We start from the raw sequence: 10,250 nt of genomic DNA on the forward strand, positions 1-10,250 counted from the left end.
GACGCGGAGACAACAGGAGAGATGGGACGGTTGGGAGAGTTATTTCTAAGGCGTTTCTATGTGGAAGAGATTCTATCACAAACATTCACGTGTTTCCCAAGAAGCAAATACTTTTCTATCATATTTCATGGCGGCTATGGTTTTTTTATCCCTTGCAAATTAAGGTGGGACAAATGTTCTCATAAAATAAACATCTCCCTGTCTTTCAAAACCACTGATAAATAGTTCGGGCAAATGAATCCTTGTCTCTCCTCAAAAATGTGGGAGGGCTGTTATTCTGGAGCAGCAAATAGAATCAGCTCCTCAAGTGCCCTGACGGAACACAGGACCCAACTGTTCAAGGTCCTTACACCTAAATGATGACCTTGGTCTCCCAGGATCTGAAACAGCCGTACTCAAAGGAAACACTTTGTGTACGAGGCAGTAGTAACCATACTTCAAGTCTTGACTTAAAAAATAAATAACCACAAAAATAAAAGTACTCTATAAAAGGAACACTTTTTTTAAAAAATCCAAGCCACACTCACCAGCTTGAAAAATATTTGAGGGTCTTAACTTTTTCCAAGACTATAGCAAGTGGTTTAGAGTAACATCAGATCCATGGGAATTCTCGGAGGGGATCCTGAGCGCTTGGATTTTATTTCCAACACAATTCCCAGACGGGTCAGTGGAAAGGTCACCACATAACAGGAGCAACTCCAGGATGTAAAATGTCCAGGGGAGACAGACAGCCAGAAAGAGTCAGAGATTCCAGAAGCTTCCCTAGACGCCTATAGATTGGTAGCCTTCCGCCCACCCGGAATGCTTCTCCTGACCTAACTGTCCTCCTGGCATCTCCTGGTGGTTCCAGCCTTGGAAACCAGTCCTACCAGTTCCTGAGCGTCCAGCCACCTTCTCTGAATGTCTGAACTATGGGCTGCTTTCCTCGGAGCTGGCCCGCGGGAAACCGGCCAGGGTGTGTGAAGTGGTCAGAGGTAGACCCCATGGCCCTGAGAAACCACTGACCGGTCCCGGCTGCACTGAGGCCCCTGCGGTCACACAGGCCCGTGTCTGCGAGAATCCAGCCCTTCCCGGAATTGCTCACAGCTCACCAGCCAGCTGAAGGCCTTAAATCTCAGCTGGAGCTTTTCAGCTCTGGTTTTTCCTCCCGGTTATTTATCTTCCCTCCGGCTTCAGGCAGGTCACACCCTGCGGTGCTGCTGTCCCCCCCTCGCTGTGAAACGGGGCGATTACTACTGACTTCCCGAGGAGGATGGATGACTCATCCTGGATGTTTCCAGCCGAGGGACAGCGGCGGGAAACCGAGGCCGCGTGGGCCCTCCCTCCCCCGCACACCTTGGGACCAGCGGAGCCGTGAGGATGGGGGGCCAGGATTTCCTGCTGCGCCAACCCCGGACGGTGTGCGGCTGCCCTGCCCCGAGGTGCGCCCGCCCCCGCCCCCAGCACGGCCGTCAGTGACTGCAGCCCTCCTGGCCCCGCCTGGAATCTGAACAAAGGAGGCGCCGAGGGAGCGTCCACGACATCCCCAAACAGCTTCCACCGGATGAAATAAAGCGTATCCAGTGCCTTCTGTTTAAATACACTTTACTGAATTATGAAATAATTAAAAGATGTAGAAAAGTACAGAAACAAGGTACCCGCCAATTACTTTAACATTTTACCGTATTTGCTTCAGATCTGTTCCTTTAAAAAAGAAAAAAAAAAAAAGGTGATCACTCAACTGACCACAGGGCAGCTCCCTGGAGGGGCTTAAGGGCCACCAGCGCTAGAGGAAATTAATGCAGCCTCAGCAGCAGGCGAGCTGGGCTGGCCCCAGAGGATGCGGCTCGGTGAACGGGGCTGTGGGGTTTCCTACTCCCTGTGCTGAGCGGCTCGGGATCTCCTTCAGGCTCAGCTGTCGTGGCAGGAGTCCCCGGCTAGCTCTCACGTCCCGCTGACCGTGGCCGCCGACTCGCCCCTTCGCGAATCCTGGAGCCAGCGGCCCCACCCGCGAGCCCGCTTCCCCCTCGCCTTCCCTCTCCTCTTGAGCCCCACCCATCCCTCCACGGCCCCTGTCCCTGGCTGTCCACAGGCACCCTTTGGCTCCAATTCCACATCCTAAGCGTTTCTATGAATATAGGCTTTGTGGACTGTTTATTCATGTGACATTAATCCCAAAGGGGAATCAAAACAGCGTCAAGGCCGTTATCCTTGTTTGCCTTGGATGGTCTGCCTTAAACAATCACAGGCAGCCTGGGTGTTGAGAAGGGGGCGGGGCGGTGGGGGGGGGGCTGTTTGTTTCCCTGGGATCCACGGGGATCCAAGGAAGGGGGAGGCCTGGCAGCGATGTCACTGATTCCACATCTCAGCCGATCACCCGGACGTCACCCAAAACCAGGTCCCCAGAGCGAGGGCCTTGCTCTGCACGGAGCAGAGCCCCGTGTTTCTCAGGCCACTTTCCTGATGCACCAGGTCACTGATTAGCCCTAGCTTTGGTGTCAAAACACCCCAGGGTTGTCAGTGGAGCCCTTGCAGCTCAGCAAACCTATGCTTCTGAAAATAAAAATGACACCAGTCAGCACTCCTCCTCCTGCACGGCTGAGAGCTGGAGCCCACGGCCTCTTGGGCAGGACGCCGCCTGCGATTCCCAGGAGGTCGGGCAGAAGCCGCGGTAGAGGAGGGGCAGGCCCAGGGGCAGGCAGCCACGCCCCCTCCCCTCCTAGCAACTGCTCCGTCTCAGGCCTGAGAAGTACCAGCCCTGCCTCAGGCTCACCAGCACCACTCCGAGGCCACAGGGCCGTGCCTGACGGTGACAGCTGTTCCCTTGACTTTCCGGAGGAGGAAATTGACTCTGAGATCGTAAAACAGTGGTAGGACCTGAAACTGCACGGCCTCTCCCTCTGGCTCACACCCTGTTCTTGACAAGCATGCGCACACACACGCTCCGGGGCCGGACACAGGCCTGCCCATCCCCTGCTAAGGTCATCCGTGTTGCATCCGTGTTGCTCGTCCAGCATTTGTCTGGCTGGTGAGCGGGGCTGTGTTTGAGGAAAGGTGCTTTTTCATCAAATCCAGCGCTTTGCCATCCTGAGCTGACAGCCACACGTCACAGGAGCCTCCGCAACCCCTGACCCCCCACGGGCAGCACTTCATGTTGTCTCCTCTGGGCGGCTGGCCAGATGGAGTCCCTGGCAGGTGAGAACCGTTTCTGGAAGCCCAGGAATTCGCAGGGTGGCGCGGACCCTCCACACCCGCAGCAGACAGCCTGAAGGTCAGGGAGGAGGCCTAGCATTCCCAGTAAGCACTCTTCCAGAAACCTGCCAGCTTCCCACAGCGACGGCAGATTGCGGGGCGAACGGCTGCAGCCTCTGCTTCCCTGGGCCTGGAGGACTGGCCGCCAGGTCCCTGCCCACCCAGCCCCCAGAGCAGAGAGAAGGGGCTGGGGGACTGGAGGGGGACTGCTCTTATAAGACCTCAAGAGGGACCGTGACGTTACAGAGGGGCCCAGGAGAAGTACACTTAAAGAGGGAGGGAGGGAAGATGGAAAGAAGGAAGGGAGGGAGGGAGGGAAGGAAAGTAGGAAACGGACTCATTAATAAGCTATCCAAGAAGGATTACGTTTATTTTTTAGCAGTGATGAGGATGCCACATTGCCTGAGACTTTTCCCTTCAAGCCCTATCACTGCCAAATCAATTTCTTGTCTTCTGTATTGCCAATTCTTAAGGACTTCATTTTTTTGCTTAGACATCAATCAGTAAACCTTCCTTAAAAACCTTACCTTAATTCCTAAACCATACCTGAGGGCGACTGCTCAGGGGCCAGCTCTGTTCAGGCTGGACACCTGACTGTCACCAATGCCTGGTTAAGACCTCTGTTTCTCTTACCCTGTGGAGGGTAAAGACGCCCAGTGTGTGACAGTCATCAAGGTCCCAGCCTAGGGCTTAAGGGGCCCTGGGGGCCCAGGAGCAATTGCAAGGGGTCCTTGAAGCCACATTCCCACCAAATATTGTCTAAAGCAATATATCTAATATGGTAGCCACTAGCCACATGTGGCTCTCGAGCCCTGAACACGTGGCCATTGTGGTAGGCTGAAATAGTAAGATATACAACAGAGTTTGAAGGTTTAGTATGAAAAAGGAATGTAAACTGTCTCATTAATAGTTTTTTAGTATTGATTACCTGTTGAACTGACAATATTCTAATTCTGTTGGGTTAAATGTGATATGTTATTAAAATTATTCTTGCCTGTTCTTTTATTTATTGTGGTAAAACACACACAACATAAAATGTACCATCTTAACCATGTTTAAGTGTACCGTTCAGTAGTGTTAAGTACTTTCACATTGTTGTGAAACCATCACCAACATCCATCTCCAGCACTTCTTTATCAACCCAAACCGAAACTCTCTACCCGCTAAACAGTATCTCCCCATCCTCCGTCCCCCAGCCCCTGGTAACCCCCATTCTACTTTCTGTCTCTACGAATCTGACTATTCTCGGGACTTCAGATAAGTGAACTCATCCAAGATTTATCCTTTGTGTCTGGCTTGTTTCACTCAGCACAGTGTCCATAAAGTCCATCCACGTTGTACCATTTTTCAGAATTTTCTTCGTTTTTAAGCCCAAATCATTCTCCCTTGTACGTAGCTACCAGCTTTTGTTTGTCCATTCATCTGTCGTTGGACACTTGGATTGCTTCTACCTCTTGATAACTGTGAATAACACTGCTATGAACGTGGATGTGCAAATAGTCTTCAAGACCCTGCTTTCAATTCCCAGAAGTGGAATTGCTGGGCCATATGGTAACTATTTTTAATTTTTCAAAAACCACCACACTCTTTTCCACAGCAGCTGCACCATTTTACATCCCCACCAGCAATGCATAAGGGTTCCAATTTCTCCACATCCTCACTGACACTTGTTATTTTCTTTGTTTTTAATTGCTGTCATCCTAAGAGTTGGGAGGTGGCACCTCATTGTGGTTTTGATTTGCATTGCCCTAGTGATTACTGATGCTGAGCATCTTTTCATGTGCTTTTTGGCCATTTCTATATCTTCTATGGAGAATCATCCGTTTAGTTTTACTTTTTTAATGTGGCTACTATGAAATTTACAGTTACACATGTGGCTCACATTTTATTTCTACTGGATAGTTCTAGTCTAGAAGGAATAAAGGCACAACCACTATCACACAGGAATTTTTTGACAATGAAAGGAACCCTGATATTTAAAATGTGGGAAATCTAGTTCCAATGAATGATTTCTAAGTGTCCTTCCAGCAATGACATTTTATGCTCTCTTTCTCTCTCTGCTCAAAGAACTTAAACTAGAGCTTTAATTTCAAAGATGTCAGGAGTCATTCCCCCTATAAGGAGGAGGCCCCCTACATACAACCTGGAAGATTCAAAGATCCGAGGGCCCTCTCCCCTCTGTAGAGTGGGCAGGCTCTGTGATGGGGGGGTGGGGGTGGGTCTTGGCTCCAGAGCTTGCTGATGTCCCAAACTGAGGGGAGAAGTCATCTGTGTCTGAAAATTTGATTGGTAAAATCCTGCACCATCTGAGGGAAGGATGCCTAGGGCTGGGGATTGAAAAGTTGGTCTCCAGGGAAACCTCAACACTTCCGGCAACTTCTTTTTTTTTTTTTTTTTGCTTTATGATCCTTTTATTTATTTATTTATTTTTACATCTTTATTGGAGTATAATTGCTTTACAATGGTGTGTTAGTTTCTGCTTTATAACAAAGTGAATCAGTTAACCATACACATATGTTCCCATATCTCTTCCCTCTTGCATCTCCCTCCCTCCCACCCCGAATAGCCAAAGCAATCTTGAGAACGAAAAACGGAACTGGAGGAATCAGGCTCCCTGACTTCAGACTATACTACAAAGCTACAGTAATCAAGACAGTATGGTACTGGCACAAACACAGAAAGATAGATCAATGGAACAGGATAGAAAGCCCAGAGATAAACCCACGCACATATGGTCACCTTATCTTTGATAAAGGAAGCAGGAATGTACAGTGGAGAAAGGACAGCCTCTTCAATAAGCCGTAACTTCTGATGACAGAGACTAATCCTACCCTAAGGGAGAGACTGGATGCCATCAGAATCTAGCCCCTTGGTCTTAGGGGTGGAGACTGCAAGTTTGTAGCACTGAAATGAATGCATTGCTTGATTGCACAAGCCATCCTACTCACAGAGGCTGCTACCAACCCATCCCTGGGTGTCATAAATTGTATCTAGAAGAAGACAGCCCTCTCTTCCCACCATTGAACATTAATAAGAAAAGAATGGGTTCCAAAATACTGCTACTTTTCATAAATGTCCCTATTTTCCCTGAGGAAATAGCATTGCTAGTCCAGATTTCCTTCCCTTTATCTTACTAAAAATCTCACAAAGCCATGGCCCACCGACCAGGAAGGGGTTGAGCCCACAAATGCCATGGCCTGTGACTTAATTTAAAGGGAAGAAAAAAAAAAAAAGAAGAAGAAATTTTGTGGAAAAAGCAAGAACTGTGGTGAGGTCTCTTATTTGTTCTTTCTAACTAAGGGGAATAAGCTTCAAGCATGTCTGTCTTGGACCATAGTTGTTAATATGGTTTTAAAGGAAAATGAAAGCAGTCTTTTGATGCCAGATAACAAAATGAAGAGCTGGCAGGAATTAAGAATCAGATTAAAACAACAGAACCTGACCACCTACTGTGAAAAGATAATGTAAAGAATAATACTAAATAGAAGATATTTGAACATACGGGAGGAAAATGCTGTGTAAATATAAGGCTTTATATTGTAGCTTATATAAAATGTAGCTAATATAAATTTTCTTTACTACCTAGAGTCGTGTAAATACTGGGAAGTTTGGTATCTTGGTAATAATGGCAACTCAGATCTTTTATCATTTCTTTTAGATCCAAAGTTTTAAACCCTAATATCCCTGCGATACAGTCATCTAATCTCTCTTACGTCAGTTTCCTCAACTGAAGAATGCATTAGAGGTACAGTTTTCCCTATACGATTTTGGGGGTTGTTGTAGGATCTAATGAAATAATATATGTGTGAGGATAACACAGAATGATTAGTATAAAAGTAAATGCAGTTCATTATACTAGACTTCCTCTTAGGGGGGCTGAGAAATACTGATTTTCATAGAAAGAAATGAACACCTACACTGGCTGTGTAAGAGGCATAAAAACGTGGGATTTCCCACCCAATCCACCAATGTGGATTATCTTTTTAGGAGGCCTGTAGGGAACCTGTGGTGTAATAGGCATCATACAGTTCGTATTTAATGTACAAAACCTTTAGAGTAAACTGGATGAGGGGGGGAGAGAGTTAACCAAGGAAAACTGAAATTAATACTGTAACCTCTGCTATTATGTGCAGAAAGTTTCCTGCCAGTAGTAGGCAAGTTCCTGGAGGGAAAAAAAAGTGTGTGTGTGTATGTGTGTATATATGTGTGTATATGTATATGTGTATGTTATGTATGTGTGTATAATGTTTGTGTGTATATGTGCGCATGTATGTGTATGTGTGTATGTGTGCATGTGTGTGTATGTGTGCATGTGCGTATGTGTGTATGTGTGTGTTGTGTGTGTGTGCGTGTGTGTGTTTAGCTTCATAATCATAGTGCTCTTAGGTACCACATACCTTCACCATCCTTCCTTCCAAAAAGGAAAAAGCATCAATGCAGGCAGCGCAGAAACTTCCAGGCTTCTGTCTCAGGTTCCGCCTGAGTCATTACACCAAAGCGCGGCTGAGGGCATAAAACCCCTTTGCCCAGCACCCATGGCAGCTCAGGCCTGAAGCAGGTGTGGCAGCGACACAGGTGGTTTGTTTTTCAGGGTCAGATTGGCACATTTCTTGCCTAGGGCTCTGGGTGAATGTTTAGATTCCATCTTCCGGTCACATGGTGTTCAGCCCCTCGGCGTCCAAGGCAGGCCCCTGCACGCTGCCCGCCTACAGCCTGTCTCCTCTCCTGGCCCGCTGGGAAGGCAGGAGGTGAGGGCAGAGGGGAGGAGGGGAGGGGAGGAGGGAGCAAGGGCCGGAGCTTTTGCAGCATTTCCAACTCTCCCCAAGAGCCACTTTTCAGGCACATCAAATCCCTCCCCATCCCTCTCCTGGGCTGCCCTGCCCCAGCGCTGGGAATCAGCCTTGTTTACACTGCTCATTAGGCTCTCTTAGCAGTTGCTATAGCAACCACCAGGGGTCAGTTTATAGAAGGAGAGGAAGTTCACTTTTGGGGAGTTAGCTTTCCAGCTCCTGTGCAGAGCACAGCTGAAAACAAAAGACCCAGACACCCAAGGAGGAAACACACTGAAAAATTTCCTATGAGTAGAAGCATCATTTAGAGCCTAAAACTTCACTCAGCGATGGATGCCATGTTCCTTCTTTGCTGAAAGAGCTGTTCTAGAACTGCTGATAGGAGCGTAGAGGTCTTATCGTTGCACTTCCCGATTTTCCTCTCCCCCTCCGTTCACCCCTCTGCCTTGTCCTCACGGCCTTAGTTAAGAGAACAAGGGCAGGTGCCAGGGTTCATTTAAAGTGATAACTTCATTAATATAATGTATTCACTGAGGATCAGAAGGATCTTCACAAACTGTTATTATTCCATCTTTCTCATGGGGAGGGAGGCAGCAGCCCCTGGAACTGTGTGCCCATCTGGAGGTCCAAGCCGAACAAAATGGAGCCCCTCCGCCTACAGGGAGTATGCTGGGAATCTCCCAGGGTGCCAGGATGCCGTCCAGTGAAGACTTTCCAGCTCTAACCTGACTAGCTAACCTGATTTAGCAAATTTAAAAGTACAGGATGGGGCTTCCCTGGTGGCGCAGTGGTTGGGAGTCCGCCTGCCGATGCAGGGGACACGGGTTTGTGCCCCTGTCCGGGAGGATCCCACATGCCGCGGAGCGGCTGGGCCCGTGAGCCATGGCCGCTGAGCCTGCGCGTCCGGAGCCTGTGCTCCGCAGCGGGAGAGGCCACAACAGTGAGAGGCCCGCGTACCGCAAAAAAAAAAAAAAAAAAAAAGTGCAGGATGCCCAATTAAGTTTGATTTTCAGATAAACAACGAATGGATTTTTATAAGCCTATCCCACTCAATCTTTGGGACATCCACAGAGTAAGTCAAGCTTAACCCAACCTATTCTAACCCACCTCTTCTCTATTGCCACCTCCAAAAAAAAGCACAACAGAGTTCTCTCTCTACAACAAATCACGTGCCAGATCAGTTGAGGAGGATCAGACCCTTGTACTATCTTGCTGATCGTGAAAAAGTGAAAGGGGATGATTTACATGTGTGCAAGCAAGTCAGCTCACCAACAGGAAGGTGAGGCCCCTGATGCTTCCTCAGATCCGAACACCTGCAGAAAGGGCTGGACGGCTAAAGAATCCGGCGCTGGGCTTTATGGGATATCACTTGGACTTTTTCATGAAGAGTAAAAGTCAGCTTTCTAAAGAATAATGATTTTTATTTCTGTGACAAGAAAAATATACATATATATACATATATATATATATATTTTTTTTTTTTTGCGGTACACGGGCCTCTCACTGTTGTGGCCTCTCCCGTCGCAGAGCACAGGCTCCGGACGCGCAGGCTCAGCGGCCATGGCTCACGGGCCCAGCCGCTCCGCGGCATGTGGGATCTTCCCGGACCGGGGCACGCACCCGCGTCCCCTGCATCGGCAGGTGGACTCTCAACCACTGCGCCACCACGGAAGCCCAGGAAAAATATTTTTAATGCACCTTTTTTCAGGAATAAATGACATTGGTTTCCAAGTGTTATGCTGCGAAAATTTGAGTGGGAAGATGCCCAGGGAGCCGGTATGCTGTCTCTGTCCGTTTGGTCCTCTGTGGTTTTGGTGCCTGGGTACTCGTGTCCACGGGGAGAAAATGCCATTGACTTTATGAAAGTCACCCTCTGCCCAGCATGCCCTCTGCTAAGATTTTGCCGCTTTGTCCAAGGGAAGGCTGGCCCGATGAAAGTTGTGCTGACTTCTGTAGAACTTGTGGAAAACCTAGACCACTAGTTGTAATTCTGTACCTGTGGAAGTTTTGCCTCTGTTTTGACCCTAAATCCTACGAACCTAAAACTTAAGGCAAATAAGTCAAGAAGCATAAACGGACATGAAAACAAAGCAAAGAGTCGCAATGATACCTTCCGTGAGGTCCCTGCCACGTCAGACAGCAAGGTTCCCACAGCGCAAATCCAAAATGAGTAATGAGAGGGAAACTGTCAAGATAAACATCTCGGACAATAAAAGTATCCTCACCTGT

Source organism: Delphinus delphis, chromosome 10, assembly GCF_949987515.2.
Source record: "Delphinus delphis chromosome 10, mDelDel1.2, whole genome shotgun sequence".
Lineage (NCBI taxonomy): Eukaryota > Metazoa > Chordata > Mammalia > Artiodactyla > Delphinidae > Delphinus > Delphinus delphis.